Raw genomic sequence first — 9,707 nt, 5'->3', positions numbered from 1 at the left:
CGTGATGAAGAGATGCCTGCCACTGCCAGACCCCAGATTTATTAATGAGAAGAACATATTATAATTGTCAGATGACTTGTTACAAGAAAGAGATAAAGTGCTGTAGTCACTGGGATGCAGGCCAGGTTTTAGAAGATGTCCCTGTCCCCCTCCCCACCCCCGCTCCTTGCTGTAGACCTGAAATGAACTAAGGCCAGGAGCTCCGCATCATGTTTAGGCTAAACCAGGCCACTCAGGCCCTCAGGAAGCCCGAGGTCAGTGGCATGATCCGGACCATTGGCGCGGGCCCCCGCCAGGCCCCGTCCTGGGTCAGCAAGGTGTTTCTGTCAACCAGTTCTGTGAGGAGTTCAACGAGAAGACCAAGGACATCAAAGAAGGCATTTCTCTGCCTACCAAGATTTTTGTGAAGACTGACAGGGCATTTGAAATCAAAATTGGCCAACCCACTGTTTCCTACTTCCTGAAGGCAGCTTCTGGGATTGAGAAGGGAGCCCCACACACAGGGAAAGTGGCAGGCCTGGCGCCACTGAAGCACATGTAGGAGATCGCCGGCGTCAAAGCTCAGGATAACGCCTTTGCCCTGCAGGACGTGCCCCATCCTCTGTTGTCCACTCCATCATTGGATCTGCCCATTCCCTGGGCATTTGTGTGGTGAAAGACCTCCGTTCTGAAGACCTGGCAGCTTTCCAGAAGGAGCGAGCCCTATTCCTGGCTGCTCAGAAAGAGGCAGATTTGGCAGCCCAGGCAGAAGCTGCCAAGAAGTGACCCCTGTCCCCCACCCTCCAGGATTTTGAAGGGGGCCAGTTGGGAAGGCGGGGCCAGAGGGGAGGAAGGGAGGTCACATCAACCTGAGCGCTCCCTGGCAGAGTTCAGCCCACCTGTTTCCCCATAACCTGGCAGGACCTTCAGTCTCTCCACTCCTCTTCCAGATAATGTAGGATGTGCTTTTTCAGGTAAAGAATGACTTTTCAGTGAGAGGGGTTGGTGTGGCTGGTCTACATTAAAATTTTAGATAAAACAAAACTCCTGCTTCTAAACTGATATTTTGAGTAATATCACCTGGCAGTAAGGAAGCATTCACCTCAGCTACACCTCATTTATCTATATTATAGATATAGATACAGATCTATCTATCCATATATCTGTATGCCCTTCCTTATTATCTACTCTCAGCACCAAAAATACCAAAACTGCCTCAACACCTATATGATTAAATGTTGATTCTGTGAAAAGAAGCTTTGCACTCTCAAGATCCGTTAACTACCATAACATAGGGATGATTTACAGTGGCTCACAATTTTCCAAAGGGTCCAGTTACAAGTTAGTGCAGTGTTTATGACATTATAATTGTTTTGTTTGTTTTGCTTTGTTTTTTTGGCCACATGCACAGCGTGCAGTATCTTAGTTCGGGACCAGGGATCGAACCCGTGCCCGCTGTAGTGGTAGTGCAGAGTCTTAACCCTGGACCGCCAGGGAAATGCTTATAACGTTATAATTTTCATAAGGGAATTTAAGAACCTTCCCATATTGGACCATTCTGTTTATCAAGAGAAGACTTAGGATACCTGCTGAGATTACAATTTCCTCTGAGAACTGCTCAGAAATGAAAGCAAACAATCAAACAGTTAATTACACTTAGAGTTAGAATTATACTTAGAATTGGAATTATGGGTTCCCTACCCCAATAGCCATATCACTTGCCTAACTCCCATCCCTCCTCACCCACCCACCAACACACACATACATTTTTTTTTTTCCCATAAACAAACCTGATTTTGTTTGCACACCTTGAAGTGGCAAAGTTCTTCAGAGGAGGCTGAGTCCACCTCCAGCCCCCGAGGTCTCATTGCTCTGGCCATGGTTTGGTTTGGGCACAGCACAAAGCAACTCAAGCCAAGAGCACATGAGAGCATATCTGTCAGGATGCCTCTGGCAACGCTTTTCTCACTTTAAAGAAGGGTTTAATACCAGGACAATTCTTTTTTTTTTTTTTTTTTTTTGCGGTACGCGGGCCTCTCACTGTTGTGGCCTCTCCCGCTGTGGAGCACAGGCCCCGGACGCGCAGGCCCAACGGCTGTGGCTCACGGGCCCAGCCGCTCCGCGGCATGCGGGATCTTCCCGGACCGGGGCACGAACCCGTGTCCCCTGCATCGGCAGGCGGACCCTCAACCACTCTGCCACCAGGGAATCCCAGGACAATTCTTTTTCTACCTCTTGACTTTGTCACTGGAACCAGAAGAGCCATTCAGGGACCAAGGGGACAAGCTCCAGGACACAGAGATAGAGTAACACATGTCAATGGAAGCCATGGAGAAAACAGATCTATCCTGGGGTCTAAAGTCAACCCTGAAACTATAGTAGTTCCAGACATCTTGTTTTATTGAGTGTATCTTAGCTGGGTTTTCTAGGATTTGCCACTGAGAGAATAGAGACTTTCTGCTATTGTGTCAGGCATTTAAATTCTCTTTAGTTGAAGAAATAGACTCACAGACATAGAAAACAAACCTATGGTTCCCAAAGGGGAGAGGGGGGTGGGGGAGGGATAAATTAGGAGTTTGGGATTAACATATACACACTACTATATATAAAATATGTAACCAACAAGGACCTACTGTATAGCACAGGGAACGCTACTTAATATCTTGTAATAACTATAATGGAAGAGAATCTGAAGAATAGATATATACATACGTATAACTGAATTGCTATGCTGTACACATGAAACTAACATGATATAGTAAATGAACTATACTTCAATAAAAAAATAGAAGAAAAAAATTAAAAAATAAATTATCTTTAGTTGAGTTTCTGCCTATAAAATGCAACATGAGATTGGTTTACCTTTCCATACATGTTGTGAAGAACACAAAACCAAAAAATTTTAAAAGGATTAAATACAATATAATAGCTGTTTTATGTATTAATGTACATAATATCGTCACATAATTCTTTTTCCCCTGTGCTAGCTCCACAATTTGCTCATGCTTATTTTTACGTAGTACGCTATATAATAATTGCTTGTTTATTTGTCCGTCTCTCCTTTCTAGGATATATGAAGGTGGGAACACCTTTTTCATTGTTTTCAGAGGCTTAGCACAGACCACAATTCATGGTCAGGCCTTAACTATTGCTTGTTGAATTGAATTCAATTTTATCAATAATGAAAATGAATATATTAAAGAGTACCTTCCTTGGATGTTTTGCAAGGCATAATTAGATACTAGAGATTTTGCTACCTAGAATTTATAACCCCAGTGAATAATATCAAGTTGCATTGCACAAACATGACAAACACTAACCCAAATTGATCCTCTTTTCATATTTCCTCTCATTTCACAACATTGATATTCTTCACCCCAATCCATTTTCACATTTGTTAATGACACTTCCAAAGTATTTTATTGAATTTTTTTCTTTTGGCCATTTTCACTATCACTGCTCTACCTCTTTTATCCCATTAAACTAGCTTAATGAATTTCCTACTCTTCCAGTAGTTTCTAAAGCTACAACTTTAACCACGCCACTTCCTTATTCAAAACCTTGCAACAATTCCCCACAGTCTACAGAAAAAGAAAAAAAAAAATCACACTCTTCAACTTGGCAATATAAGTTCTCCTACAGTCTTCCCCCAAACTACTGATATCCATTATTGATCCACAAGTATCCTATACTATGTCCAATCTAGTCTATTTACTGCATCTTTTCCTAGAACATGCCCCATGGAAGACCCACCATACCTTTGGGCTAGCCATTACTACTTTATGTCTAATACATGAATCCTAATATATAAAATTTACTTTCTAAAACTCTCCAAGAAGCTCTTTCTAATACTCCCATAATACTGTCCCTTGTACCATGTTCTACTTTATGGGAGTTATTTTGCATGTCTTATATCTCCCACACACTATAAGCTCAAGGATGGTATGAGCGTGGGATTGTATCATTCAAGTACCTCACATACATCATCCTAACTCATATGGTAGCAGGCATAAGTTCAATGTGAACACAATTTGAAATGCACAGAGGAACTTCCCCTCACTTTATTATATGGGTTTACTAAAAAGAGACATTACTTGGAATATGTAGTAGGAAGAACAGAATCAGCGAGTCAGAGAAACTTTATAATGAACATTTTAATTAGTTTTTTTAAAAAAAACACATTTAATTATATATTTCTGTAAGTGACTAGAGTATGTTTCTCTCCTACCTGCCATGTGGTAAAGAGATGTATTATAAGCTTCTTTCTGATACTGAAGAGGAGAATGAAGTGAAATCAAAAGTGTTCATTCCATTGGACAAAAACAGCAGGTAAAGATCTGACTCGGTAAATAGAATAATAATTGGAATATACACGTTTTGGAAGAATGCGCCTCCTTCTATTCAAAGACTTGGAACATGTTTAGATAATTGTCACTGATATATTTCACATAGTTTTTATTCCTCTAGAAAATCATTCTATTCACACTAACACTGCAAAATTAAACATACTCAACTATTATAAGCACCGTTCCTCAATAAAAAAAAAACAACCTTTTTTTACAGTATTTAAGACCAAAAGAATTCCTTCTGTTCATCCCAATTATATAAGTATTACTACCACTACCTATCTGATCTTTTCAACACCTCCACAAGTCTCTTGGACAATGGCACTGCTGGCTGTCAAGCAGACTGATGGCTTTCACTGAGCAGCCCTATATGTAAAATTCAGAATTCACTTTAACAGTCATTTGAACTATCACTGTATGAATTATGGACTGAAGCACATTCTGCTTTGCCATTTCAAAAGGAAAGCTTCTTGTGAATATTAAACTAGAAGTGGGAACGGCATTTTCAAGTCAAATGATTTAAACTACATACCTGGGTTTAGAAGGAGCTTTAAAAAAACTATTTTGTTTCCATGGAGAAAAACATCTCAAATTCAAATGATCTTGTACTTTTATTATAATAATGTATATATGTATGTATGTGGTGCACATATATATTCATAGCTGTGACTTTTTTTTCTTTTAAAAGTATCTTCCTTATATTACAGAATTAAAATTCTTGGAGCCTTTGTGTAAACCACGTGTGTTAAATAATACAGGAAGATCCAAAATGAATTGAAGACATAACTTTTTCCCTAGAAAGTTATATGCTATACCTGAAATAACATGTGAGTAATTATAAAACAACATCATGATATGTAAAATATATTGATTAGCCTGAGTGATTTCAAAGATTTCATTAGTAACTTTGGCTCTGTGTTTGATTTTGGGTCCAATCATGAAGCAGGGGGACAACGTGAACAGGAAGAGATGCCAGGAAGCCTCAGAACGTGGTGTGATACCAGCAAAGGCAATGAAGTGGATATCAGCATGGGAGGTGGAGAGTGATTTCTGTGAGTAACTACAATGACTAAATTTCAAAAAGCAGTTTAGGAAAAATTAATGAAGATATTATGTGCTCATAGACTGGAAGAATTAATATTGTTAAAATGTCCATACTACCCAAGGTAATCTACAGATTCAATGCAATCCCTATCAAGATTCCAATGGTGTTTTTTCACAGAAATAGAACAAACAATGCTAAAATTTATACGGAATCATAAAAGACCCCCAAATAGGCAAAGCAATCTTGAGAAATAAGAACAAAGCTGGAGGCAACATGCTCTCTGATGCCAAACTATATTACAAAGCTATAGTAATCAAAGCAGTAAGGTATTAGTATAAAAACAGACACTAGATCGATGGAACAGAATAGGGAACCCAAAAATAAACCCATGCATATATGTTCAATTAGTTTACAACAAAGGAGGCAAGAATATACAATTAGGGCAAGGACAGGCTCTTCAATGAATGGTGTTGGGAAAATTAGGCAGCCACGTTGAAAAGAATGAAACTGGACAACGATATTACACCATACAAAAGATTAACTCAAAGTGGATTAAAGACTTAAACATAAGACCTGAAACTCCTAGAAGAAACCATAGGCAGTAAGGTCTTGACATAGGCCTTGGTGATCATTTTGAATCTGACACCAAAAGCAAAAGCAACAAAAGCAAAACTAAACAAGTGGGACTACTTCAAACTAAAAAGCTTCTACACAGGAAAGGAAACCATCAACAAACTGAAAAGGCTGCCTACCAAATAGGAGAAAATATTTGCAACTGATAAATCTGATAAGGGGCTGATATCCAAAATATATAAAGAATTCATACAACTCAATAGCAAAAAAGCAAGCAATCTGATTTTTAAAATGGGCAGAAAATCTGAATAGACATTTTTTTCAAAAAGACATACAGACGGCCAAAAGGCCAAGGAAAGATGCTCAGCATCATTAATCATCAGGAAAAAGTTAAACAAAACCACAGTGAGTGGGGTGGTGGTGGTGGTGGTGGTATGAATTGGGAGATGGGACTGACATGTATACACTAATATGTATAAAATAGATAACTAATAAGGACCTGCTGTAAAAAATAAAATCAAATAAAATTCAAAAAGGAAATCAAACCACAGTGAGATATCACTTCACACCTGTCAGAATGGCTATTATCAAAATAACAAATAACAACTGTTGGAGAGGTTTTGAAGAAAAGGGAACCCTCGTGCACTGCTGATGGGAATGTAAATTGGTGCAGTCCCATGGAAAACACTATAAAATTCTTCAAAAAATTAAAAATAGAACTATGATATGATCCAGCAATTCCACTTGTGGGTATTTATCTGAAAACAAGAAAACACTAACTCAAAAGGATATATGCAACCCTATGTTCATAGCAATATTATTTATAATAGCCAAGATACAGAAACAACCTAGGAGTCTCCTGATGGATGAATGAGTAAAGAAAGTGCATCAAATATATATATGTGTGTGTGTGTGTGTATATATACATATATATTTCAGCTAAAAAAAAAAAATGAAATCTTGCCATTTGTTACAAATGGTGTTGGGAAAATTGGGGAGCCACACTGAAAAGAATGAAAATGGACAACGATATTACACCATGCAAAAAGTTAACTCAAAGTGGATTAAAGACTTAAACATAAGACCTAAAACTATAAAACTCCTAGAAGAAAACATAGGAGGTAAGTCCTTGACATAGGCCTTGGTGATCATTTTGAATCTGACACCAAAATGGTGTCAGATGGACCTCGAGGGCATTCTGCTAAGTGAAATAAGTCAGACAGAGAAAGACAAAATATGATCTCTCTTTCATGTGGAATCTAAAAAAATAATAAGTTTTTTTAAAAAGAAAAAGCTCATAGATACAAAGAGTAGATTGGTGGTTGCAGAGGCTGGGAGAGGGAGTAAGAGAAATGGGTGAATTGTTTGTTTTAGTTTAAATAAATTGATTTATTTAAAAGAAAAAACTGGGCCTGCAGTTTGAAGACATTAAAAATGTGTTTTCAGGAAAAAAAAAATTAATGGAGGAGTCAGTTAATGAAGAACATTGAATACTGGGCTGAGCATTTTAAATTTTACATATAAGCATCAGTGACATGAATATTATGTTAAGAAGATTCTGATGAAAATGCTTAAGTTGAATGAGACTTGAGCTGGCCATGGAGACTATTGAAGGTGGGGTGCAAAGAACAGGCTTGGAACAATGAAGCATGCTAGCAAGAGCTATATTAATTTAAATAAGAAGGAATGAAATGCTACCAAAAAAGAATAGATGGAGATCAAGAACTAACTAAAAAAGCAAGCTGAAAAAATAATACAAAACTACGGTGAGTTTTGAAATGCAGAATTCTGGAGGATTATAATGATATTGGTGATGGTGGATAAACTGAAAAAATATTCTAGTTTGAGGTCATTTGTATCAATTAATTAGCAACCAGAAGTCTGCTATAAAAACTATGTGCTTAATATCTATCTCTATGTATATGAAGATATATAGGGCTATATAAATAACTAAATTCAGGATATTTACAAAGTCTTTATATAATGTTAAATTGTATGATATTTACTTTAGGTATTTGTGGGAAAATAAATGAATTAATCTAACCTTTGTGAGGAGGTGAGAATAACTACAATTCAGTCTTGTGTTTTGGTTAGAATCTTCATAGATTCTCCATGAAGTGAGTCATCCTACCTACTACTGAGTACATTTATACTTCAGGTTCACAACAAAGAATATAACCCTAAAGTCTTTGCATTCTTAATTATTAATCAAAGCCATCTATATAAAAAAAGTTTTTAAGGAAGATTACATGAAAGACTCAGTAACCTCAGGAGTTTCTCTTTTTTTTTTTGTCCTAAAATATGTATCTGAAATACATGTATGTGTGTCCTGTAGATCTACTTTAAGTGAATAATTCTTTCTAGTTATATCAGCACCTGACAGTGAGATGTCACAAAAGTCTTATGAAATTTGCTCTTCTTTTATGACAGGAAAGTGGGTGAGGATATTGTACACTAACCAAGATCCAAGGGACCAATGTCCTTTCAATTTGAACACCAAGGAAAGCTGTACTTCTCCTGAACTGCTGGTTTATTTCTCATCTTATGTGACCGATCATGTCTTTGCTCTAACTCTGTGGTCCATCTCTGGTAACTACATAGGAACTCATGGAATTCATATTGTGTACCAACTCTACACCTGATTCATTTTTACCCCCTTATTATATTTTTCTTCAGCTGTTTTTTTTTTCTATTTATGCTATTGCACATATTTATGTGAACCATTGCAAATCTTTTTTGGAACAGGTGAAACATACTAATAGGTACACCTAAATGTTAAGGCCTCCATCAAGTAATTTGACATTACCACATTTAGATGTCATAACATCTCTGCAAGAGGATTTTCATGATCACCAACATAATTATTGAGAAAAATGAATTTCAGGTGGGTACAAATACCTTAGGGAGTAGAAGTATAAGTAGAAAACCCCAAAGTTCTACTGAGAAACATAAAACAAAAACCTAGTCATATCAAAAGAAAGGTAATTGTTGTGAATTGTTGTGACTCCTGGGATATCAATTACCTTTAGCCTATTTCTACTATAAATAAATAAATAAATAAATATTTAAATAAACAAAATCTCTGCTTTGTTTGTTTCACTAATTTCCTATTTCAATCAACTTTCTTCAGACTGTCAAAAGAACAGTGCTCTATATGGAGAGGGGAAAAATTATTTTCTCCTGGAAAATATTACCAACTTCAAAAATTCCATAACTTTCCTCGAGTTACTCATTGTGATGCTAACTTAAAGGGATGCAGATGCTATGTGATTCTTTTACCTTCCAAAGCATTCACATTCCTTTGTGTTTTGTTCCTTCTGTTATTTCATAGCATTAAATCACATCTGTTTAGTTGTAAACATAGGGGGTAGGCATAATAATTAGATTCTGGTTCTAGCTCTTAGGATTATGTAATTTGGAACAAGTCATGAATTTCTGTACCTCAGGACATTCATCTGTAAGAAGGGGAAGATACAAGATTCCTCAGAGCTGGTGTGAAGATTCAATGAAATAATACATGGGACATGCTTAGAACAATGTGTGGCGTTCTATACCTTCTTCAATATCATCACCTATTTTCACTTCATCTTCTGTATTTTCAGTAAAGAGGTGGAATAGCACAGGAACTCTTGTGGAGAGATAGGCAAGAAATAGAAACATCATACAAAAGCTTCCATCTACAATTTGCCAGTGTCATCATCCCATGGTGTGGCCGTGACTAAAGTAATTGCCATCACTCCTGACTGGAACTTGTGCAGCTTACT

General features: G+C 37.2%; 1 pseudogene; it reads left to right on the top strand.

Annotated features, from left to right (window-relative positions):
- Nucleotides 1–209: 209 nt before the first annotated feature.
- Nucleotides 210–765, top strand: LOC103078470 (39S ribosomal protein L11, mitochondrial pseudogene; annotated as a pseudogene).
- The last annotated feature ends 8,942 nt before the right edge of the window (nt 766–9,707 follow it).

The sequence above is a fragment of the Lipotes vexillifer genome, unplaced genomic scaffold (genome assembly GCF_000442215.2).
Source record: "Lipotes vexillifer unplaced genomic scaffold, Lipotes_vexillifer_v1.1 scaffold1519, whole genome shotgun sequence".
In the NCBI taxonomy this organism is placed as follows: Eukaryota; Metazoa; Chordata; class Mammalia; order Artiodactyla; family Lipotidae; genus Lipotes; species Lipotes vexillifer.
This window is presented reverse-complemented; position numbering and strand designations above follow the sequence as displayed.